At 42.6% G+C, this 27,186-nt stretch overlaps 1 protein-coding gene across 1 annotated transcript in view; it reads right to left on the minus strand.

Annotated features, from left to right (window-relative positions):
* pde1a (phosphodiesterase 1A, calmodulin-dependent) overlaps positions 1–27,186 on the minus strand; it is a 440,733-nt gene that overhangs the window by 188,396 nt on the left and 225,151 nt on the right. The window lies entirely within an intron of this gene.

The following is a 27,186-nucleotide window of genomic DNA, read 5'->3' on the forward strand; positions in this document are numbered from 1 at the left end:
ATTCATCTAAATGCAGAAGAAAATGCGCTGTTTCTGTTACTGGCACCTAAACCTTGCTGCCCAATTTTCCTCTCAAGTTCCAACCAGGTGATGCTGAACACACAGGCAATAAAGTTGAAAATGTATCCATCTCAGCAAACCAAACACTTAGCTCTCTCTAACTGATATGTAAATCCTACCTAAAATGTAGTTGGGCCTATTGAGGCACTTTGATCACTATTTACTAACAGACAAATTAAAGTTAAAAAATCATATAAAAACACAACCAATGAACCAGTTTGTCTGGATTTAGCATAAATCTGAAAATTAGGTTTAAAAAAGTCGAGATTCCTCAATTAATTGTTTGCATTTGTAACTGTTTTCTTGTTTTTTTGTGAAAATGCAGCAGTTTGGGAGGGAGAAAGCATAAAGGATGACCTGCATGAAAAGGAGTTTATACTTTCTACATATAATGAGTACACAAAAACAAATGGAAATTTTTGAAGAATTGCTCGAGCAGTTGGTGAAGATTTGCACTGAATATTGCAAATGTTTCCAGATATATTCAGCAAATCCAGAAAGAGGATAGTAGAGAGGGGCAAATATTCTGGTAACTTCGACCAACGGGAACATATGTACAGGGACATGTCTTACAAAATCAAGATTGAAGCTTGTGCGCAATGAACGTTGGAGGACAAAGCAAAGACAAAAAAAATGATGAATAAGGAGATATGTACCACATCCTCATTCGTTTTAGATTAGAAAATAAATATTAAATGGACACCATGCCTAATCCATATGATTCTTAGCTGTCTCCTTTAGTCCACCCATTATTGTGTGTGCATATATTTCTCCTTATATTTAATGCAGCTACTATCCAGTTTGAAATTTTTAGTCAATGCCAAAATAGCAAAAACTTTTCTGAATCTTCATCCTTCCTTAAAAGTTGCTGATAAACCAGAGACTGGCACAAAGGAGGAACAATGGGGATAATCCTACAATAGTGTAAAACAGACAATAACAAAAAGGCAGCTTCTTTTTCATCTCTCACAGCTTTGATTTCTATTGACTTCAGCAGGGAAACTTTTCTGTTACCAGTGGACATTGGAACACTATGGATATATGTCTGGAACTTTCCAACTTGGGTTGGAAACAGATGGATTCTTTGTCACCAACCAGCATATTTTTAGAAAGATTCCACCAATAAGCTAACATAACCGACCGAGTCAGATTTGTGTATCTATTTTTTAAAATTTCTAATTAATGAAAATTATGAAAATTCTATAATTACCCATACTCCTAAATGTCAAACAGAAAGATCAATATACTGAAGTGGTATGGAAAGCCCTGCTGCTATACAGCTCTGTGAGGGCAGTTACCACATTGACATTCATTCACTTGCCAGCAAGAGCTTATTGGCAAGCAGTCAAAGACTGGGAACACTAGCCAACATTTTTCTTTCCTTAACCCAGTGATCTTGAAGTTCATTTCTGTGTCACCACCTGTCAAGATTAATAAATTAACCATACATTAAATAGACTTAACTCTGACACCTTTTTGGTCTGTCAAATGCAGTATCATCTCACAGGTACATTTATCTATTTCAAATAGGTTCACAATGTATGTGGTTTAAAAATGCAAGTTTCCCACAACTTGGAGGAGTGAATAAATAATTGGGGAGACATTACCCCATCATTACGCCATCAGAGCCCATTTTCACTCTGGGGATTTGCACAAGATCATACAAAAAGTGGAAATTTTCATAAATTCAATTTACCTGCAACATTCCAACATACAAACTTACGAATTAGGAGCAGGAGGAGGCCACTCGGTCTCTTGAGCCTGTTCCACCATGAGATCATGACTGATCTGCTTTTAAACTCAACTTCACATTCCTTCCCACCCCCAATAACCTTTCACCCTCTTGTTAATCAAGAATCTATCTAGCTCTGCCTTAAAAATATTTAAAGATTGCTTTCACTGCCTTCTGAGGTAGAAAGTTCCCTCACGACCTTCTGAGGGAAAAAATCTCCTGACCTCTGTCTTAAATGAGCAAATCTGTCTTAAACAGATCCAAATCAATGTTTTTGTCGGTGATGGTAGGAGAAATGTTTGAGTGACTTTGTAATTAATTTTAATTAATGATAACTTTTCTGGAGTATTTCTTCAAGTCTTTGATTGTTATCGGAAATAGAAGTTCAGCCTCCTAACTAACAAAGCATTGTCATAACCATTTATTTAACACACTCAACAATCTTCCCTTAAGTACATCTGAACCAATTCTAAATATTTACTCTCTAAAGAACATTCTTGTAACTGAATGAATTTATAGAATATTTATCTGTCGCACTAAATCATGCTATCAAAGGGTGCTGCTATCTTACTTACAGCACCATTTGTTTAGGTTTGATTCTAGGCTTATTAAATTGTCAATAGATGCATTTGTCAGCACAAGTCACTCTCATTATACTGCGGCAAAAAATAAAAAAACTTCAACACATCTACCAAACCCTTCATTAAACTGACGTCTATTGGCTGAAGACCCACAGGAATGGCCTTTTCAATATATTCAGTTCTTCTGGAAAAACAATGGCCCTAGATTTTCTTTTTTTTGAAAATTGGTATCATAACGATTTGGCATCATCATTGGGAGATAAAGCCACCAGCTCTGAACCTGATTGCTACACAATTATACTGACTGAATAGAACAAAGTGCACATTACACGGCTGCTGTTTGGATTTGAAGTAAAAGCAACTAGAAATCTTTCGTCAATGAACAAGCAATCTCTCAGATAACCATAATTACAACCACTTTTCTCATCAGAGCATACTTATCTCCAGGGGAGTCCAGTTTGCATTGTCAATTGTGTACAAAAGTGCTGAGAGTAAATCTGACATCTTACATGTTTGCTTACACTATTTTTAAACCCTTTCGAGGATTATGGCAATGTTCCGTCGGCAATGTAAAGTACCTAGCAGCATTACAGAATTATTTTCAAGTTTATTCATATCACTGTTAATTAAGAAATATTCTATAATAATCAATGAACTTCCAAGTAATGCAATTTTTCAGGATGCAATCTGATGGGAACCACATTTTTCTTTTATAAAGCTGGACAAAAGTTCATTATACTTTTGCGCTGATAACAAGACATACACAGGCATCAATAACATAGAACATAGAACATAGAAACCCTACAGTGCAGAAGGAGGCCATTCGGCCCATCGAGTCTGCACCGACCACAATCCCACCCAGGCCCTCCCCCCACATATTTTACCCACAAATCCCTCTAACCGACGCATCCCAGGACTCTAAGGGACAATTTTTAACCTGGCCAATCAACCTAACCCGCACATCTTTGGACTGTGGGAGGAAACCGGAGCACCCGGAGGAAACCCACGCAGACACGAGGAGAATGTGCAAACTCCACACAGACAGTGACCCGAGCCGGGAATCGAACCCGGGATCCTGGAGCTGTGAAGCAGCAGTGCTAACCACTGTGCTACCGTGCCGCCCCCTGGTTAAAACATCAAAACTTCCTGGTTAAAACATCAAAACTTCAATATTTCAGGTTATTTCACTTTTTCTTTCATTCACAGGTATATTTTATAATTTTGAATCAACAAGGGGTGATTAATAATATTCTGGTGTATTTTTACTGTAGGTCTGATCTTTAAATAATGATTTTAAAAATTTGCCAATGAGATGTGAGTGTTGCTGGCAAGGGAGTCATTTATTTCCCATCCCTAATTGCGCTGCAGAAGGTGGCGGTGAGCCCTCTTCTTGAATTGCTGCAGTCCATGTGTGTAAGTAAACCCACAGTGCTGTTTTCAGAGGGTGTTCCAGGATTTTAACCCAGCGACAGTGAAGGAATGGCGATATAATTCCAAACCAGGATGGTGTGTCACTTGGAGGGGAACTTGCAGATGGTGGGGTTCCTACACATCTGTGGTCATTCCTGCCAATACTGTCATGTATAGATGCATCTGAAATAAAGGAGATTAATGAGGACAATGTCAAGAAGATTATTTCTTCTTGCTGGCTCTCTCACCGCCTGCCACAGGCTCAGACTGGCAGATAGATCCTTCAGAATGCATTCAGTAATGACACAACCAAGCTACTCATGGTGATGGCCAGCGAAGTCCCTCACTGAGATACATTCTATGCCTTTGCTACTCTCAGTATTTCTTCCAAGTGGTGTTCAACATGGATAAGTGCTGTTTCATCATTATTGTTTCATCATTACCAACATGAACTTTTTACTCCAGGTTTATTAATTAATTGAATTTAAGGTGTATTTTGTAGCTCAATATGGAGAAGTACTGATTGATCAGTTGCGGATGACAATAGGTGATAAACAGCAGCAGGTTTCCTTTTCCATAATGACTTGAGAACTCATGGGTCCAGAATCAATATTGAGGATTCCCAGGGCCACTGCCACCTGACTCAATGCTCTACCATCTGTAATGCCTTGCAGGTGGGACAGAATATATCAAGGGATGGCAATTGTGTTATCTGACGACACTTGAAAAATAATTATATTTTGCAATCAAAAACATGGACAGGAAATTTGCTTAGCTTCCATTTTTGGGCATTGCTTGAACCATCAGAGCTCCAAATGGTAACCATGGTGTGCAAGCACACTTATAGGCAAGTTGTGTCAGACGCTATGTTGGTAAAGGTTTCAGCATACACACTGTAATTGGCTGTTGGAAGTAACAGGGCAGGTCGATTATGATGTAAATCAGCATACAATGTTGATTTGATGTCAGCGGGGCTATCTTGAGGCTCAACATTCCATACAATGCCCTCTCTTAAGCTTGAATAACCGAACATACACTTTCTTTTTGAGTATCTCCACACCCACTCTGTTTTTCCCCTTTGAGGAATAATAAAGAAAGAGGTGGAAGGATTCCTGAGCTGATTATCAGCCCATTGAACTGTGTTATGAATGCTCTATAACATTTGTGGCCAGCAAGACTTGGCATTGGATTTGAACCCGATGCTTCTGGCCAAGAGATAGGGGCGCTACTACTCTACTACAATCCCTCTGACACACATTAATCAGCAGGAAATGACAAACCATCAGAGTTATTTAAAAGGATCATCAACCGATTACAGATTGGCAGCATGTTGATTCCTTCAAGTTGTTACTATGATGCTGTAAGTATTTGATGTTTGCTATAGTTGGCTCAAATTGTGAATGTCTCAAGAATTGTGTGGCAGTACTGAAGGATATTTTGTTCACTTCAAATCTTCTATAAAAAAACATTGCTGCACTAGTACCCACTCCCCTTGCAATACAGCATGACTTGGAGACTGAATAGGGTGTAGGAGGAAGAGGAGAAAGATTTTCAGCAGCACGTCCTGGCTGTTTGGAGCAATTCTCCTCATCTGAATTTCAGCAAGGAACAGTTTTCAGAAATGTACTGCACTAAGGAAGTCTTCACTGAAACCTGCCATCTGTTGCAGCTACAAATGCAACTCAAAGCAGGGAAAAGATCGCATTGATCATGGCTGTGAAGTTGACTGTGGTGTCTGCATCTAGCTCCTTGAAGCTGGAGCTGAAGCTGAAGATGTGTGCAATATCTTGCAGTTTGCCATGCGCTGTATGTGAGGGAAGCCACTATAAGAGAACCAATTCATAGAATCATAGAAGGAAGTGTAGAAGGAACCCATTGAGTCTGCACCGAACACAATCCCACCCAGACCCTATTCCCATACTCCTCATATTTATAATTACATTTCATTCTCTCTTGCCACAGAAAACAGATTAAGTGAACATGAGACTTGCAGGTTTCCCCATGGTCCAAGTCGCAATTGACTGTACCAAATCACTTTGTCACATGTTAACTCTCCCCTACCCAGAACCAAAAGGGATTCTGCACCTTCAATGTCCAACTGCTGTGTGGCCATAAACAACGAATCATATACATCAATGCTCAGTATTTTGGCAGCGGTCATGATCCCATCATTCTATGACAGTCAGCTCCTAACCAGCTGTATTTGAGTGACCACAGCAAACCAAAGGGTGGCAATTGAATAACAATGACTATTTGCTGATGCCATAGCTCATGACTCCATTGTACAAGCCACATGCAATGTGCAGCATATACACAGTGAAAGCCATGATGCCAAATGAAATGCAATACAACAGAACTGTACTGTGTAATGTGTACAATTCTGATCACCCTATTACAGAAAGGATATTATTAAACTAGAAAGAGTGCAGAAAAGATTTATTAGGATGTTACTGGGACTTGATGGTTTCAGTTCATAGAAATCATAGAAATCATAGAAACCCTACAGTACAGAAAGAGGCCATTCGGCCCATCGAGTCTGCACCGACCACAATCCCACCCAGGCCCTACCCCCATATCCTTACATATTTTACCCGCTAATCCCTCTAATCTACGCATCCCAGGACACTTAAGGGGCAATTTTAGCATGGCCAATCAACCTAACCCGCACATCTTTGAGTTAAAAGGAGAGGCTGGATAGACTGGGACATTTTTCCCCTGGAGCATAGGAAGCTTAAGGGTGATCTTATAGAGGTCTATAAAATAATGAGGGGCATAGATAAGGTACATAGTCAACATCTTTTCCCGAAGGGATGGAAGTCTACAGCTAGAGGGCATAGGTTTAAGGTGAGAGGGTGGAGTTACAAAAGGGTCCAGAGAGGAAATGTTTTCACACAGAGGATGGTAAGTGTCTCGAACAAGCTGCCAGAGGTAGTAGTAGGCAGGTATAGTTTTATCCTTTAAAAAGCATTTAGACAGTTAAATGGGTAAGATGAGTATAGAGGGATATGGGCCAAATGCAGGCAGTTGGGAATAGATTGGTGTAAAAACTGGACACCATGGACAGGTTGAGCCGAAGGGCCTATTTCCATGCTGTAAACCTCTATGACTCTATGAGATTACTGTGAGCAGAAACAACTCTTCAGCTGCCTGGACAGCTCGACAGAAGCTCTGCACTACTCAGTAGAGTACATGCCAAGACTCATAGCGGTCTGCTGCATCCTGCACAACCTCACCTTCATGAGGGCTAAACTTTGCCTCCAGCTATATGATAAGCAGCTGAGGTTCCGCAGCATGAAGAGGAGATGGATGCTGATGAGGGTGTGGAGATATGGTGCCACAGTGGCTAGCAATGCTGTCTCATAGCACCAGGAACCCAGGTTTGATTCCAGCCTTGGATAACTGTCCATATGGAGTTTGCATGTTCTCTCCGTGTCTGTATGGGTTTCCTTTGGGTGCTTCGGTTTCCTCCCACAATCCAAAGATGTGCAGGTTAGGTGTATTGGCCTTGCCAAATTACTCCTTAGTGTCCAAAGTTGTGTAGGTTAGGCAGATTAGCCATGGTAAATGTGTCGGGTTACAGGGATGGGGCGGGGGGTGGGGGGGGGATGGGCCTTGTTAAGATGTTCTTTCGGTGGGTCAGTGCAGACTCGATGGGCTGAATGGCCTCCTTCTGCAGTGTAAGGATTCTATGGGATTCTAACCTAAGGAGGCACTTTTTCCCTAGGCCATCAGTAAAAGTATCATTTGTTTGTCTATTGGTAACTGCAACTCGAATTTCCCATTCACTACCAGTTCCACATCTTAAATAGCAGATCATTCATCTTCACTAATCATACCTTGCCAACTTGAAAATGCCCCATACACCCCTACTCTCTTCTTCCTGTCCATGAACCAATCCTCTATCCATTCTATTCCTACTCCCAACTTGATGAACCCGTATCCTGCCGATTAAACTTTCATGTGGCATCTTATCGAATGCCTTTTGGAAATCTAGGTATGCTACATCTACTGGTTCCCTCTTATCTAGTCCATTAGCTGCCCCCTCAAAAATCTCGAATAAATTTGTCGAAGACAATGGCAGGAATTCTCCAACCTCACCCACAAGCTGGGATTCTCCAATCTCGCTGCAGTGAATAGAGATTTGGCTGAGCACCAAATTCTCCATTCCCGCTGGCAGTGGTGACATCGAAGAATTCCAGCCAATATCTCTTTCATAAAACCACGTTGAATTTGTTGGTTCATACTATGATTTGCTAAGTGTATTGTTAAGACTTCTTTAACAATAAAGAAGTGTTATTGTCTGGATCCACTGTTATTTGTCATTTATATGAATGATTTGGATGAGAATATAGGAGGTATGGTTAGTAAGTTTGCAGATGACACTAAGATTGGTGGCAGAGTGGACAGTGAAGAAAGTTATCTCCAATTGCAACAGGATCTTGATCAATTGGGCCAGTGGGCTGACGAATGGTAGATGGAGTTTAATTTAGACAAATGCGAGGTGATGCATTTTGGTAGATTGAACCAGAGCAGGACTTACTCAATTAATGGTAGGGCATTGGGGAGAGTTATAGAACAAAGAGACCTAGGGGTACATGTTCATAGCTCCTTGAAAGTGGAGTTACAGGTGGACAGAGTTGTGAAGAAGGCATTCGGCGTGCTTGGTTTCATCGGTCAAAACATTGAATACAGGAGTTTGGACGTCTTGTTGAAGTTGTATAAGACATTGGTAAGGCCACACTTAGAATGCTGTGTGCAATTCTGGTCACCCTATTATAGAAAGGATATTATTAAACTAGAAAGAGTGCAGAAAAGATTTACTAGGATACTACCGGGACTTGATCGATTGAGTTATAAGGAGAGGCTGGATAGACTGGGACTTTTTTCTCTGGAGCGTAGGAGGCTGAGGGGTGATCTTATAGAGGTCAATAAAATAGTGAGGGGCACAGATCAGCTAGATAGTCAATATCTTTTCCCAAAAGTACAGGAGTCTAAAACTAGAGGGCATAGGTTTAAGGTGAGAGCGGAGAAATACAAAAGTGTCCAGAGGGGCAATTTTTTCACAGAGGGTGGTGAGTGTCTGGAACAAGCTGCCAGAGGTAGTAGTAGACACGGGTACAATTTTGGCTTTTAAGAAGCATTTAGATAGTTTAGATGGGTACGATGCGTATAGAGGGATATGGACCAAATGCGGGCAATTGGGATTAGCTTAGGGGTTTAAAAAAGAAAGGGCGGCATGGACAAGTTGGGCCGAAGGGCCTGTTTCCAAGCTGTAAACCTCTATGACTCTAATAGCATGACTTCAGTTTTGGCTTTCACTGCAGCACGATGATTTTAGGTGGCTGTTCCTTGAGCTGCAATAGAAGCTGCGACACTGGCCATCACACTCTGCATTATGGTTGGGTCCACAAGTGTGTGGAGTTGGACACCACTAACATGCTTGGACGGATGGTCTTCCAGCTCTATGCAAATCCTGTTGCCAAAGTCATGCTGAATTCTTCCATGATCCTTGAAATTTCTGACAGGCTTTGCAAAACACCAAGTGTTTTGTTGTGTATACCTTTCAGTGTTCTTCTTTGGGCAGAGTGATCAAAATTTTCATCTGAACCTTTTCCAGCAGAGCCTCTGTGTGACCTCACCCTCAGAGTGAACTAGCTCTCTATCTTGTTGCAATTCACCACATGTGTCTCACCACATGCAAATCCCCCTCTAACATAGCCTCGAAGATACTTGCAGTGTCGCTATCTGAGCTGATCTCTGCCAGTACGAAATGGAAGTAATGGTGCTGTTTCTTCATCATCACTATTTTCTTGGTGTTCTTCCACTGCCTGACCAGCTTGAACTCACTCAATGGCTGAAAGTAAATAGGCACAAGGCAAAGATTGTGATATGGGGCGGAGGTGGAAGTAAGAGGTGAATGTATATACACCAACTGCAGCTTATAAATCAGAAGTGAGTGTGAAGTGAGGGAGAGGCGGGATATGAGAGAACAATACTGTCATCTTCCATGGTTCCATCCCTGCTGCTGGTAACAGAATCACTGGGGATCCCATAACGGTCAGCACCATCTCCTTCACCAAGTTTAGGATATGCAGGTGTGCGCCTCCCCAGTTAGTTAACTCCCACTATTTCTGGTTACGTGCCTCCTTCATCTGCAAGAGAGAGGAAAATGTGTCGGGCATTGCTGCGCAATATATTTGGCTACTACAGCTGCCATTATTGAATAGCTGGCAGTGTGTGCAACCTATGAGATTAGGGTATGAGGTTTGCCGCAGTGCAACATGGTAACTATGTGAGGGTGAGTTGAAACATATGAACGTTAGGGTTGAGGTCTGCTTGCTGGAGATTGTTGGTGGGTGAAAGATTGGGTGATGAAGTGAGCAATGTCTGAGATCACCAGCATAGTCGGTAACATATGGTGCTTGAAGATACATTAGCTAATGTTGATCACTCTGATCTTTTAGTGGCACCACATCCAGGTCCTTGAGGTTGCACTCCTGGCATGGACCTCCACATCCAGCCTATCTGTTTTTACTGTATTTTGATCATGTCTCTGGAGGGATTCCATTCCCTTGTGAATACAGGACACCTTTTTTCTATCAAGACCTCGAGTGCAATGTCCACAAACATTGGAACTCACTCCTTCCTCTATATTCCTCATACTTTCCCAGGCCAGATTCTCTTCAACCATAACTCCCAGCCCCTGCTCCAACCACAGTACACTTCCCCTTTAAGAGCTGCAGACTAGCTTTGAGTGATTTGATGGTGTAATTTACATGTGTTGAATGAGTTGATAAGAAACAATGTACTCTAACAAATTCAACTTTAATTCTTTGCTTACAAACTCAATCCTTGACTGAACCCAGTGCTCCTTTCTTGTACACAAATCTAATTTTTGACTCTGTAACATTCTGGGAACATTATGCCATTGAAGTCAGCTTGTTTCTACTGCAGCATTGTAAAATCTTGGAATTTAGTTCATAAGCAATGGGACATATTTGGTTAGTTTGGCACCAATATTAATGAAGCCTTAAGAAAAGAATGGAAAACAAAGAAGCATCATGGGATGGGTAATGTTATGTTTTATTAGTGCAGCAGATGCAAGACAGCCACATTTTCAAAATTAAAATCAAATTAGCCCAATTATGAACATTTTCTTTATATATATTTTCTTTATTTACCAGCTATATAAATACTGCGGCCACAAGATCACATCAGAGGCTATAAATCTTGCAGTGAGTATCTCACCTCCTGACTCCCCAAAGCCTGTCCACCATCTACAAGACACAATACAGGAGTGTGATGGAATGCTCTCCAATTGCCTGGATGAATGCAGCTCCAACAACACTCAAAGAGCTTGACACCATCCAGGAAAAAGCAACCTGCTTGATTGACACCCCAACCAACATTTTAAACATTGACTCCCTCCACCACCAATGCACAGTGGCAGCAGTGTGTATCATCGGCAAGGTGCACTGCAGTAACTCATGAAGGCTCCTTTGAAAGCATTTTCCAAACCCATGACCTCTACCAACTCGAAGGACAAGGGCAGCGGACACATGGGAGCACAATTACCTGCAAGTCCCCCTCTAAGCCACACACCATTCTGACTTGGAATTATATCATTGTTCCTCCACTGTTACTGAGTCAAAATCCTGGAATCTCTTAACAGTACTATGGGTGTACCTACACCACATGGACTTTGGGGGTTCTAGAAGGCAGCTGCTCACCATCTACTCAAGGGCAATTGGGGAAGGGCAATAAATGCTGGCCGAGCCAACGAAACCCACATCCTGTGAAAGAATTTAAAAATAGAAAATATTGGATATTGAAGAGTCATAGAAATTGCTTTACTATGTGCCATGGAACTTGTGTGTAATATTGTGGCTTTTTGGGGTCTGTTTCTTCTTCCTGTAGTCATGGCAGGCAACAAAAACAGAATACTCCACTCAATTTGAAGGTTTACCATTGTAAAATTAAGGATTGATAATCAACAGGTCTGCCTATTCATCATGTTCAACTCTGGGATAGGTCCTAAATCAAGTCCCACACAGGATATTCTTGAACTGCTTACTAGGGAAGAGTGGACAAACCACCTTCACACTTTTTTATCTTTAAAGTAGCTTCTTCTTGGTGGGCTGCAACTTTTGTTCACTTGCACCTATCTGATGCAAGAATCATACCTAGGCATCCATCCAATATGCAAATCCATGCTCTAATCTCTACTTACAACAGTTTGGGGTGGGACCTGCACCCAACCCTCTGACCCAGAAGCAGGAATACAAATTGTGAGCCAGTGGTCACCACCTCCAGATGTGAGGAGTTTGCTGGATGTAACCAAGTATGCAGATATCATTTTGCCTGGGGTTGTCTGGAAGGGTGTAGAACCGTGCACCATCTAAAACCCTTCCAACAACCAGCAAGTCAAAGGCTTTCTCCAGTCAACAGGTTCATGAATGAACACAATTTATAAGGTTGATATTGTGATCCCACCAAAAGTGCAGCACAAACTGCATTGCCTGTGTTAAGCAGCTGAACCTGCTGAATATTTTGATGCATTTAATTTTAACACCCTCCTTGCATTATGGATTTTAAACAAGGTGATGCTACCCAAAAGTGCCATGAACCAGGTAAACGGCTCTTGAATCCATGCCATAAAATGGTGTATGTGGAACTGTTTCATATCTCCTACTCATTTATGGTAATCCCTCAGACAGTCTTATGGTTTTGTCACTCTCATATTTACCTGTCCTTGCACATGCATAGCATATCCTGGAGCAGGTAACACTGGACATGATGGACATGCAGCAAACCAAATTCACTGGAAGTCAGGAAGCTACATATGGTGCACCTTTGCTGACAGCTGAAGAAACCATTGGTGAGGGTTAGTTTCTGCCACCAGTGCTGCATATGAATTGGTTATCAGGTGTTGTTGTGCATTATTGTTTTCTTTGTTGCACAAGCCACTGTAGCCACAAGCGCACAATGTTCCAGGGGTAATGTCGCCATTTTCTTATGTCTTCAGCTAGTGTCCCTCAGGTGTGAGAATCAGTGTTTACAGTCTTCATGTCACATTTTCAAGTATCCTTAAAGCACAGGGGCATTCTATTGGTCACCTGGTTCCAGTTACCTCACCATACAATAAGTCCTTAGGTATGTGGCCATCTTCCATCCTGTGAATGTGCCTGAGCCAGCAAAGTGCCCTCTGCTTGATAAGTGTCATCACGCTTGGGAGATTTACCTTTGAGAGGGCTGTTGCATTGATGCCCAGAATGTGCTGCAAACAGCGAAGCTGAAAGTTACTGAGTTTTTTTCTTGATGGCTGTAAATTATCCATGTTTCACAGTCACACCAGAAGGTGCTGGGAACACAGGTCTCATAATTCTGTATCTTGGTTCTGAGATGTTATTGCAAGCAAATTTTGTGAGTTGGCCAAAGGTGTAACTGCTTTCCCTATGCATATTTCAAATTCTGCATCAAGAAGTGGACTGTCCAAGGATCCAAGGTCACAGAATTTGATAACCACTTCTGGTGTGTTATTAGGGATGGGGATGTGACATCTTGTCCCATGACCATGGTTTTCTTGACACTCAGTCAGGGAGAACATGTTACAGGTGTGGGAGAGACAATTCATGACACTTTGAAGCTGAGTTTTTATGTGAGCAGCCAACATTTTAATATTTGTCTCTTTTCTGTTGTTAACATCTTGAAAGTGCAGCCTGTCCTCAATATAATTGGCCCAGAATAAGGCAACTTTGTGCATCCCAGGAGGTCTAATCAGTAGGTATTGGGAAGTACCACTGTTTGAGACAGCGAACAAAGCTGGGTTGGGACAACCAATGGTAGTAGATGGGGATGCAAGAATCTGCCTGTCAATTAATTTTATTGGTGCTATTAACATTGTTGTACTCTCTTGGAAACTTTGAAAAAGTTTTGTATCTCACTGAACAGGTACATTCTTTCCTTTAAGGAAAATGATGAATATATGTGTCATGCACAAAAAAAGCTTCTACCACATTCTATGAACAACCCACTGCCTGATTTGATATAAGTCACTGTCAGTAGCTTAATGCGTTTAATGCATTAGTGACCTTGATGCTTTTGTGAAGAGTTGTTCCTGTGACTTCTTTTGTCACTTAACTGAACAAACACAAATAATAATATTCTATCAAATAATGGAATACATGCCACACTGAAATGTTAATTTGTCTGTTTCCTCCTCAAATGCTGACTGACAAACTGTTTTGTTTCTTGTTCAAATTTCTAGTTGTTCTTTTTGGTATACGTGCAACTTGGTGCGTATGAGCTTCACACTGTTGAAAGTTTATTGCTGTTACCTATAACTAATCAGGCCCAACACTGCAGACCTCACCTAAGCACAAATGTATTTTTGTGACCTATGGGATCTAATGACCCAGAGAAAACCAAAAAGAAAAAAAACTGTGTAATGTCCTACTTACAGCAGATCAGTCAGCATCCTTAAAGGAAAATTACAATTACATCTTGCATCAGATCTTCCCTTCTAGAAATCCTCTTCCAAGTAAGGTTTTGATACCCTAAGTGGCACCAACATTGCTTTTCTATATTTTAGGCGGCTGTCTTAAAGGTTGGTGGAAACACAATAATAACTTTCAAAAGGGGAATTGGATAAATACTTGAAGAGGAAGAAAAATGGAAAGGCTATGTCAAAAGAGCAGGGAAGTGCGACTACCTGGATAGCTCTTTCAGAGAGATGGACTGCATGGTCTTCTCCTGAGCTCTTCTACGATTCTAACCACAGAAAGTTAAGTTATTTCTACATTATCAAGAAAAACACAATATGCAAACACACGTGGAAAGAACAAATGAGCATATGGAGATTAATTATTTTTTTTTTAAAAGAGGCTCATAACAGAGATGGCCAACTTCCAAGCAGCTTGTGAAAATGCAGCAGTACAAACTGTCTTTCCCTTCCTGTTTCCATAGAAACACCATCATCAGCAAAAGAACTGGTCTTTAACACTAACAAAGATACAACAATCATTAGACTGTGAGAAAGATAAAATACTACTGAAATTTTCACAGGTAAAAGGCATGATTACTCCGGATAAAACTCGTCAAATCACTATACAATTCAGCTAGTATTGTACTTGAAAATTACTTGCATGGCACACAATTCCAAAAAAGAGGACATTCTTGTCCTGTTTGTCTATTCAAAAATAGATTGGCAAACAAAATGCCAAGACAATTGAATTTAAAAGCCATTTGAAAGACACTTCTCTCACAAACACAAGGACATACCCAAAAGACATGGATATCAATAATAACATTAATTGGAATGTGGTTTAAGCCTCCCAATCATGGCCTTGGGCACATTTGCAGCTGAATATCTTGCTTGTTTTGGACCTAACTTAAAAATCTTCCATCAGGAATCCTATAAATTATCCCAGCATTTGTAAAATGGTTGAATTCTTCGGAATTGCACTGAACAAGTCTCTAATGAGATGTTTGCTAGCCTGCATTGAATTTGTACTGTTCAGTTTTAAAACAACAGATTACAGTAGTTACACTTGAATTGTATCGTCCTTTAAGGGTTTTCACCTCTGGGCTCAGTAATACAGAGGTTAGGGGTGAGGGATGGCAGTGAATGGCAGGCCTGCCCACCCCAGAGACACATTACCGTGGAGCCAACATGCTCCATGCTGGCACACCTCGCAGCCATAAATGCTGCGAGGAAGGTTAGGGAGGGCCAACTGAGATGGCCGACCCCCACTGGGGAAGAAGCCCTGCCTTCTGAAGCTGCCAACCATGCTCCATCAGGCCCAGCAGTGCCAGGAAGGCATCAGTTGATGAAGAAGACGACCAAGGCCCATGGATTCCTGGAAAAGTTAAGTATTGGGCTGGGAGTGTTTGGGTATGTTTGGGAGAGGGGTGGAGGGATGGGGTGGGTTTAAGGGAGGGAGCAGGTAGGAAAAGAGAGGTGGTTCAACCTAAGGGCGGGGGGGAGGGGCACTCCCCAATTGTGAAGTGAAGCCCCTGAGGAGTGACGGCCCTGCCCCTTCCTTCCCGCCCTTCAAACATTTCAGTGAAAATAAATCATGCTTCCCACCCCTCCCACCCAGCTGCTCATGCCAAATGTTTTATGATGTGGGCAGCGTGCTACCAGGACTATTAGGCTTGATAACAAGTCTAATTGACCCTTTGTCATTCATTTAAATATGGCTGGCAGGCTATCAATTTTGCCACCCACCTGTTCAACATCCGTATTATGGGTCAAGTTCGAGGGTGGGCAGGAAGGTAGTGGGTGAGTTCCCGCACTATTTTACGTGCCTTCCTTGGAAAACACGCCCACTTGGTGCATGTAAAATTCAGCCCTTTATCTATTAATCACATCCAACACCAAACATTATTTTCTTCTTGTAAGTCTTTTATCATTTGGAAATTAAATATTCTGACAATTGAGAATGTGTAAGAATTCTTTTTTAACACCGGGAGTCATGGTCTTTCACCTTGTTTCAGGTAAACAAACTGAACTGTATTTCTGCCCTACAAATAGAATGAATAGCACTATATAACGATGAATAGCAGTGCGGATGCAAAGCACAGAATGGAAAAGCACCAAGAAAACCTCATGCCTCAGTTAATTTATATTATGACAAGTGCGTTGTTGAAAACAATTCTTTATGTGTAGCAGCAGGATTGCCACCGGAAATACCAACTCTTCTTTCCTGGCATATCATCAATGACATGGTATTTGATATGGGGGCTCTGCAGGTGGATACCATTGCAAATCTGACCTTGTATCAACTAAACATGCAGAATTTAATTTGTTTTGGAGAAATTCTGCAAGTCAAGATCTTGCGTAAGTTCATTCATTAGTTGTTGTTTAATCTGCCCAATAATATGTAAAGGACAGATTCAGTAAAGAGAGATTTGCATTTATTAAGAACTTTTCATGACCTCAGGATGTTATCTTTGGCTGAGAGGGCCAAAAAGAACCCTCTTACAGTCTCTTCTATCCTAACCAAAAGTGTCAGATTGGCAGCGGATAAATCATTCTGTAGCTTTCCTAATCTTGCGCACAAGGACGTGAATATAAGAACTCATTGTGTGCAGTAACCATGCAGCTATTACAATATATTGTTACGGGCTATGCTCCTTTTGTTTTTGAAAATATTATTTTTCAACTTTTAACTGACTATGAATTTGGTAATTTGACCTGAAACACATTCCAATGTGAAAGTGGGAAACAAACAAATCACCCTCAGGAGAGTGTGAAGAGAGAGTCATTTCCTATAGCTAAGATATCTATCGAAACTTGTAACTATCTAAGGAAGAGACATTAAAAATGAGAAGTGTTGAATATTGAATCAATGACTGCCACAGACAACCCACCCAAAACCTCTTGCTGATACACAATTGTCCACAGGTCCACAGCAGATGCCATTTCCCTGGCCCTGCACCCAACCCTGGAGCACTTGGATAACAAGGACACCTATGTCAGACTCCTATTTCTTGACTACAGCTCAGCTTTCAACACTATTATTCCCACAAAACTCATCTCCAAACTCTGTGGCCTGGGCCTCGGCACCTCCCTCTGCTTCCGGATCCTGAACTTCCTAACTCACAGACCACAATCAGTAAGGATAGGCAACAACATCTCCTCTACGATCATCCTCAACACCGATGCCCCACAAGGCTGTGTTCTCACTCCCCCTACTATACTCCTTATACACCTATGACTGTGTGGCCAAATTCCCCTCTAATTCAATTTTCAAGTTTGCTGATGACACCACTGTAGTTGGTCGGATCTCAAACAATGACGAGACAGAGTACAGGAATGAGATAGAGAACTGGTGCAACAACAATAATCTCTCCCTCAATGTCAACAAAACGAAGGAGATTGTCATCGACTTCAGGAAGCTTAAAGAAGAACATGCCCCTGTCTACATCAATGGGGATGAAGTAGAAAGGGTTGAGAGCTTCACGTTTTTAGGTGTCCAGATCACCAACAACCTGTCCTGGTCCCCCCATGCCGACACTATAGTTAAGAAAGCCCACCAACGCCTCTACTTCCTCAGAAGACTAAGGAAATTTGGCACGTCAGCTACGACTCTCACCAACTTTTACAGATGCACCATAGAAAGCATTTTTTCTGGTTGTACACAGCTTGGTATGGCTCCTGCTCTACCCAAGACCGCAAGGAACTACAAAAGGTCGTGAATGTAGCCCAATCCATCACGCAAACCAGCCTCCCATCCATTGACTCTGTCTACACTTCCCGCTGCCTCAGCAAAGCAGCCAGCATAATTAAGGACCCCACGCACCCTGGGGGCATTCTCTCTTCCACCTTCTTCCATCAGGAAAAAGATACAAAAGTCTGAGGTCACGTACCAACCGACTCAAGAACAGCTTCTTCCCTGCTGCTGTCAGACTTTTGAATGGACTTACCTTGCATTAAGTTGATCTTTCTCTACACCCTAGCTATGACTGTAACACTACATTCTGCACTCTCTTGTTTCCTTCTCTATAAACGGTATGTTTTGTCTGTATAGCATGCAAGAAACAATACTTTTCACTGTATGTTAATACATGTGACAATAATAAATCAAATCAAATCAAATCAAAATCGGTGAAATATTTCTAGCCAAGGTTGCCCGGGCACTTGAGAGAAATTGGCAGTACTATAGGCAGTGCAAAGAAAGTCTTCAGGAGGAGAAACAGTCTGAAAGCTGTTCTCTCTCTCCCTCTTTTGAGTAGGTTAGTCAGCCGGTTCAAGGAGTCAACTTGACCAGAGGCCTACCAGCCAACCGAGATCTCGTAATAATTATATCTTCTGCATCTAACTATACCCAAGAAAATGATAAATACGGGTTTCTCTGTGTGTCTAAATGTGTAGCGTGTGTCTGTATGTAATGTGTTTGTATAATGTATTTAGTGTGTGTGTGAAATGTGTTGTGAGTTGTGTGTGGCCCCGAATGACTGCATTAGCGTCAAATGCTTTACGTTGCACTTGTTTTCTGTTTCTCAGGCCTGCCGGTTAATACATTTGTTCTTTCCTTGACTCAAAAAAATCTTGTTTGATTAGCTCCTTGTTATTTACAGCTTAAATACTTAAATACATTTTCATTTGGAAAAGGCATATCCTTGTGTAAAATAAATTTAAATAATTGTTGTCACTAACCGAGGAGTTTGAATAGAGGGGAGCCAATTCACCCTGTCTCACCTGGCGATAACAACCTGCATGGTATGCTCAAGCACTTACTAATATTCCACTTGTGAACCCTTTTGACATGTCCCAGAGAAGCCAAAATCCTAATAAGCATCATAGATAATTAATGAGAATGCTGTCTATTTGTGTACTACAGACCATGTGGTCTTGCTACTTTCACTGTGATAGCAAGTTCCAGGACTTTGACCCAGCAGTGATGAACGAACAGTGATATACTTCAAAATTAGTATGGTGTTTGACTTGGATAGGAACTTGCAGGTGAAGGTGCTATCATGTGCCTGTTGCCATTGTTCTTCTAAATGATAAATGCCATGGGTTTGTTAGATGTTGTTGAAGAAATCTTGGTGGGTTGTTGCAATTCATTTTGTAAATGGTACACACTGATGTTACTGTGCACTGGTGATTGAGGGAGTGAATGTTTAAGGTGGTATATGGAGTGCCATTCAAGCAGGCTGCTTTGTTGAAGGATGCTGAGCTTCTAGAGTGGCGTTAGAGCCACACTCATCCAGGCAAGTGGAGAGCATTCCATCACTCCTGGCTTATGCCTTGTAGATGGTGGCAGGATTTGGAGAATCAGAAGCTCACTTGTCACAGATTTCCCAATCTCGGACCTGCTCTTGTAGCCACAGTATTTGTGTGGTTGATCCAGTTAAGTTTCTGGTCAATGGCGACACTGAGGATATTGAAGGTAGGGGATTCAGTGATGGTAATGTAATTCAATGTCAAGGGGGGGATGTCTAGATTCTCTCTTGTTGGAAATGATGATTGCCTGGCACTTGAGTCATGATAAAGTTGCTTGCCACTTATCCACCCAAGCCTTTGTATCATCCAAGTCTTGCTGCATGCACACAGAGGCCACTTCATAAATGAGAAATTATAAATGGAACTGAACACTGTACAATCATCAGCCAACATCCCCACTTCTGATATTATAATGGAGTGAAGGTAATTGTTAAAACAGCTAAAGATGTTTATGCTGAGGACACTGCACAGAGGAACTCCTTCAGCAATGTGGCATCTTTCATTCCCTAGAGAATGAAAGTAATTTACACTTATGAAGTAAATTGCTGAAGCAATCCACGTCCATATGCAGCAAGACCTGGGCAACATCCAGACTTGCACTAATAAGTGACAAGCAACCTTCGCGCCACAAGAGAGAATCTAATAATCTTTCCTTGAAATTCAATGGTATTACCATCACTGAATCTATCACTATGACTTTCCTGGGCATTACCATTGACCAGAAATTAAACTAGACTACAAACACATTACACACATTAGATAAAGCTCGGTACAACATCGTGGGCCGAAGGGCCTGTTCTGTGCTGTACTGTTCTTTAGACCAGCCATCATAAATACTGTCGCTACAAGAGCAGGTCAGTGCTGGGAATTCTGTGGCTGCTAACTCACTGCCTGACTCCCCAAAACCTGTCCAACATCTACAAGGCACAATTTGTGATGGAATATTTTCCCCTTGCTTGGATAAATGCAGCTTCAACAACACTCAAGAAGGTCGGCATAATCCAAGACAAAGCAGCCAATTACATTGACATCCCCATCTTGAAACATTCATTCTGTCCCGACCTACGCACAGCGGCAGTAACATGTACCATTTACAAGGTGCACTGCAGAACCTCGCCAAGGCTCCTTCAAAGGCACCTTCCAAACTCCAAAATTCTACTATCTAGAAGGACAAGGGCAGTAGGTGCATCAGAACATCACCATCTACAAATTCCCCTTCAAGCCACACACCATCATGTCTTGGAACCATATCGCTGTTCCTTCACTGTCACTGGGTCAAAATCCTGGAACTCTGTGGTTCCATGGACTGCAATGGTTAAAGAAGGCAGCGTATCACCTTCTTCTGAAGGCATGTTAGGGATGGGCAATATATTCTGGCCTAGCCGGCGATACCCACATTCTGTGAAAGAAAAAGATGTTCTCTTGAAATATGAGGCGGAATGTTCTGGCCACTCGGTGGCGGGATTTTCTGGTCCTGCTGCAGTGAATGGAGATTTGGCCAAATTATCCGACCGCGCTGGCAGTGGTGGCGGGGTGTGACCAGTCCGGGAAAATTCCGGCCATGGACTGCTGTTTTGGAGGCAAAGGCAGCAGTTAATGCAAAATGAGGTGCTGCAGACAACAATGCTCCTTCAAAAAGTCGAAATATATTTTTTAAATCACAAATTGAAGATAAACCATTCTAAATGTTAATTTTTCAGATACGTGGCAAATGCCTGATATTCCTAATGTTGGACCCATTCATCAGAAACATTGCCCTGTACAATCCACTAGAATAAAGAACAAAGAAAAGTGCAGCACAGGAGCAGGCCCTTCAGCCCTCCAACTCTGTGCCAATCATAATGCCCGAACTAAATTAAAACCTTCTGCCCTTACTCGGTCCATATCCCTCTATTCCTTCCCTATTCATGTACCCATCCAGATGCCTCTTAAATATTGCGAATGAGCCTGTTTCCATCACATCCTCTGGCAGCACCTTCCAGGCACCCACCACTCTGTGTGTGAAAAACTTCCCCCCCACATCTACCTTAAATTTTCCCCCTCTCATCTTGAACCTGTGTCCCCTTGTATTGACATTTCCACCCTTGGTAAAAGCCTCCAACTATCCATCCTGTCTATGCCTCTCATAATTTTGAAGACCTCTATCAGGTCTCCCCTCAGCCTCCGTCTTTCCAGTGAAAACAATCCCAGTTTATTCAACCTCTCCTTATAGCCAACACCCTCGAGACCAGGCAACATCCTGGTGAACCTTCTTTGCACTCTCTCCAAAGCTTCTGATAATGAGGTGACCAGAACTGCACGCAATATTCCAAATGCGGCCTAACCAAGGTTTTATATAGCTGCAACATGATTTGCCAACTCTTGGACTCAATGCCCCGGCTGATGAAGGCAAGCATGCCATGTGCCTTCTTAATCACCTTGGCCACCTGTGTTGCCATTTTTAGGGAACTGTGAACCTGCACGCCCAGATCCCTCTGTATGTTAATGTTCCTAAGGGTTCTGCCATTTATAGTATAATTCATACCTAAATTTGATCCTCCAAAATGCATCACCTCGCACTTGTCCGGATGAGGAGAGACACCTTCCTACTTCGAATGAAGGCAAGTGTCCAGGTGACGGCAGCAGAGCAGCAAAGGTGATTGGCGGTTGCAGGTCACATTTGCATAGGTGCAGTCACTGCAACCGGAAGGTAGTTTGTGGAGGAGCTGCTGTGAAGTCACAGTTAAACCCCAAACACTACTTCAGTATTTCCCTCCCTCCTCCTCTAACCAAAAGAAAAGTCGGCAGGAGGACCACAAGTAAGAGAAAGGTGAGTTGAGATTCTTTTATCCTTTTACCTGTATAATGGCAATATGGCAGCTAGGGCAGTGGCATGCTCCTCCTGCCAGATGTAGGCAATTAGGAAGCAATCTAGTCTCCCTGATAACTTTGTCTGCAGGAAGTGTGTCCAATTGCAGCTCCTCATAGACCGCATTGTTTGGTTGGAGCAGCAGGTGGATGCACTGCGGAGCATACAGGAGGCAGAAAGTGTGATAGACACTAGTTACAGGGAGGTTGTCACACCACAGGTTCAGACAGGTAGATGGGTGACTGCCAGGAGAGGCAGGCAGGTAGTGCAGGAGTCTCCTGTGCCTATTCCCCTTTCAAACAGGTATATCGTTTTGGATACTGTTGAGGGGGATAGCCTGTCAGGGGGAGATACCAGCAGCAGCCAGGCCTGTGACACCACAGCTGGTTCTGCTATGGGACAGGGTCGGGCAGAGAGCAAGCGAGCAGTAGTAATAGGGGACTCGCTAGTTAGAGGCACAGACAGGCATTTCTGTGGCCGCAATCGAGACTCCAGGATGGTGTGTTGCCTCCCTGGTGTCAGGATCAAGGACGTCTCTGAGCGATTGCAGGACATTCTTAAGGGGGAGGGTGAGCAGCCAGAGGTTGTTGTACATATTGGTACCAACGACATAGGTAGGAAAAGGGATGAGGTCCTGAAATGTGAATATAGAGAGTTAGGCAGAAGGCTAAAGTGTAGGACCTCGAAGGTAGTAATTTCAGGACTATTACCGCTGCCACGTGCTAGTGAGAGTAGGAATAGGAGGATTAGGCAGATGAATGCCTGGCTTGAGAGCTGGTGCAGGGGGCAGGGATTTAGATTTTTGGATCATTGGGATCTTTTCTGGGGAAGGGCTGACCTGTTCAAGAGGGATGGGTTACACCTGAACTGGAGGGGGACTAACATCCTGGCGGGGAGATTTGCTAGAACCACTCAGGAGGGTTTAAACTAGTTTGGCAGGGGGGTGGGATCCAAAGCAGTAGGGAGACAGAAGAGAAGTTTAAGGACAGCACAGAAGTTAAAGAGAGCACATTAAGTAGTAAAGGCAGTGTCAGTAATCCTAGTACCAGACAGATCAGGCAAAAGCAGGAGAGAGAGCAAGGGAAGTCCAGATTAAACTGCATTTATTTCAATGCATGAGGCTTGACAGGCAAGGCAGATGAACTCAGGGCCATTGATGGGTACGTGGGACTGGGATATTATAGCAATTACTGAAACATGGCCAAAGGAGGAACAGGACTGACAGCTTAATGTTCCAGGGTACAAATGCTATTGGAAAGATAGATCAGGAGGTAAGAGAGGAGGGGGAATTGCACTTTTGATTAGAACATAGAACATAGAACATTACAGCGCAGTACAGGCCCTTTGGCCCTCGATGTTGCACCGACCAGTGGTACCAATCTAAAGCCCCTCTAATCTACACTATTCCAATATCATCCATATGTTTATCCAATAACCACTTGAACGCTCTCAACGTTGACGAGTCCACCACTGCTGCAGGCAGGGCATTCCACGCCCTTACTACTCTCTGAGTAAAGAACCTACCTCTAACATCTGTCCTATATCTCTCACCCCTCAATTTAAAGCTATGTCCCCTCGTGCCAGCCAACACCATCCGAGGAAAAAGGCTCTCACTATCCACCCTATCTAATCCTCTGATCATCTTGTATGCCTCTTTTAAGTCACCTCTTAACCTTCTTCTCTCTAACGAAAACAACCTCAAGTCCCTCAGCCTTTCCTCATACGATTTTCCCACCATACCAGGCAACATCCTGGTAAATCTCCTCTGCACCCTTTCCAACACTTCCACATCTTTCCTATAATACGGCGACCAGAACTGTACGCAATACTCCAAATGCAGCCGCACCAGAGTTTTGTACAGTTGCAGCATGACCTCCTGGCTCTGAAACTCAATCCCTCTACCAATCAAAGCTAACACACCGTACGCCTTCTTAACAACCCTATCAACCTGGGTGCCAACTTTCAGGGATCTATGAACATGGACACCCAGATCCCTCTGTTCATCCACACTACCAAGTATCTTACCATTAGCCCAGTACTCTGTACTCCTGTTACTCCTTCCAAAGTGAATCACCTCACACTTTTCCGCATTAAACTCCATTTGCCACCTCTCAGCCCAGCTCTGCAGCTTATCTATGTCCCTCTGTAACCTGCCACTTCCCTCCGCACTGTCTACAACTCCACCGACTTTAGTGTCATCCGCAAATTTACTAATCCATCCTTCCACGCCCTCATCCAAGTCATTAATAAAAATGACAAACAGCAGTGGCCCCAAAACAGATCCTTGCGGTACACCACTAGTAACTGAACTCCAGGATGAATATTTCCCATCAACCACCACCCTTTGTTTTCTTACAGCTAGCCAATTCCTGATCCAAACCACTAAATCACCCTCAATCCCAGGGAAAGCATCACGGCCGTACTGAAAGGGGGTATATCCGAGGGTCCAGCCACTGAGTCTATATGGATAGAACTGAGAAATAAGAAGGGGGAAATCACTTTGATAGGATTGTACTATAGGCCCCCAAATAGTAGGTGGGAAATTGAGGAGCAAATATGTAAGGAGATTACAGATAGCTAGGGCAATGCCATGGAAAACTATGACCGTTAGTGAACGCTTCCTAAATAGAAGGTACGAACTGATAAATGGATGGCGTTAGCCATTGGTAATGTATTTTTCACATTTGTTCTTTGTGTATTTGTAATTGTTTTGTATTAACGTATTTGTAATAAACGAAAAGAAACCAAGAAAAATAGGGTGGTAATAGTCAGAGATTTTAATTTTCCCAACATTGACTGGGACAGCCATAGTATTAGAGGGTTGGATGGAGAGAAATTTGTTGTGTATTCAGGAGGAATTTCTCATTCAGTATGTGGATGGCCCAACTAGAGAGGGGGCAAAACTTGACCTCCTCTTAGGAAATAAGGAAGGGCAGGTGACAGAAGTGTTAGTGAGGGATCACTTTGGGACCAGTGACCATAATTCTATTAGTTTTAAGATAGCTATGGAGAATGATAGGTCTGGCCCAAAAGTTAAAATTTTAAATTGGGGCAAGGCCAATTTTGATGGTATCAGGCAGGAACTTTCAAAAGTTAATTGGGGGAGTGTGTGGGAAGGCAAAGGAACGTCTGGTAAGTGGCATGCTTTCAAAAGTGTGTTAACCAGGGTTCAGGGTAAACACATTCCCCTTCGAGTGAAGGGCAAGGCTGGCAGAAGTAGGGAACGCTGGATGACTCGGGATATTGAGGCCGTGGTCAAGAAGAAGAGAGACATATGACATGCAGAAGCAGCTGGGATCAAGTGAATCCCTTGAAGAGTATAGGGGGTGTAGGAGTAAAGTTAAGAGAGAAATCAGGAGGGCAAAAAGGGGACACGAGATTGTTTTGGCAGATAAGGCAAAGGAGAATCCAAAGAGCTTCTACAAATACATAAAGGGCAAAAGAGTAACAAGGGAGAGAGTAGGGCCTCTTAAACAAGGTCATCTAAGTGTGGATCCACAAGAGATGGGTGAGATCCTAAATGAATATTTCTCATCAGTATTTACTGTTGAGAAAAGCATGGATGTTAGGGAACTTGGGAAATAAATATTGATGTCTTGAGGAGTGTACATATTAGAGAAGGGGGTGCTGGAAGTTTTAAAGCGCATCAAGGTCAATAAATCCCCGGGACCTGATGAAGTATATCCCAGGACATTGTGGGAGGCGAGGGAGGAAATTGCAGGTCTCCTAGCCGAGATATTTGAATCATCAATAGTCACGGGTGAGGTGCCTGAAGATTGGAGAGTGGCAGATGTTGTGCCTTTGTTTAAAAAGGGCTGCAGGGAAAACCCTGGGAACTGCAGGCCAGTGAGCCTCACATCTGTGGTGGGTAAATTGTTGGAAGGTATTTTGAGAGACAGGATCTACAGGCATTTAGAGATGCAAGGACTGATTAGGGACAGTCAGCATGACTTTGTGAGTGGAAAATCATGTCTCACAAATTTGATTGAGTTTTTGAAGGGGTAACCAATAAGGTAGATGAGGGCAGTACAGTTGATGTTGTCCACATGGACTTTAGTAAGGCCTTTGACAAGGTACCGCATGGTAGGTTGTTGCATAAGGTTAAATCTCACAGGATCCAGGGTGAGGTACCTAAATGGATACAAAATTGGCTTCTTGACAGAAGCCAGAGTGTGGTTGCAGAGAGTTGTTTTTCAAACTGGAGGCCTGTGACCAGCAGTGTGCCTCAGGGATCAGTGCTGGGTCCACTGTTATTTGTCATTTATATTAATGATTTGGATGAGAATATAGGAGGCATGGTTAGTAAGTTTGCAGATGACACTAAGATTGGTGGCATAGTGGACAGTGAAGAAAGTTATCTCCAATTACAACAGGATCTTGATCAATTGGGCCAGTGGGCTGACGAATGGCAGATGGAGTGTAATTTAGATAAATGCGAGGTGATGCATTTTGGTAGATTGAACCAGGGCAGGACTTACTCAGTTAATGGTAAAGGCATTGGGGAGAGTTACAGAACAAAGAGATCTAGGGGTACATATTCATAGCTCCTTGAAAGTGGAGTCACAGGTGGACAGAGTGGTGAAGAAGGCATTCGGCATGCTTGGTTTCATCGGTCAGAACATTGAATACAGCAGTTGGGACTTCTTGTGGAAGTTGTACAAGACATTGGTAAGGCCACACTTGGAATACTGTGTGCAATTCTGGTTACCCTATTATAGAAAGGATATTATTAAACTAGAAAGAGTGCAGAAAAGATTTACTAGGATGCTACCGGGACTTGATGGATTGAGTTATAAGGAGAGGCTGGATAGACTGGGACTTT

This window comes from Mustelus asterias, chromosome 14 (genome assembly GCF_964213995.1).
Source record: "Mustelus asterias chromosome 14, sMusAst1.hap1.1, whole genome shotgun sequence".
NCBI lineage: Eukaryota > Metazoa > Chordata > Chondrichthyes > Carcharhiniformes > Triakidae > Mustelus > Mustelus asterias.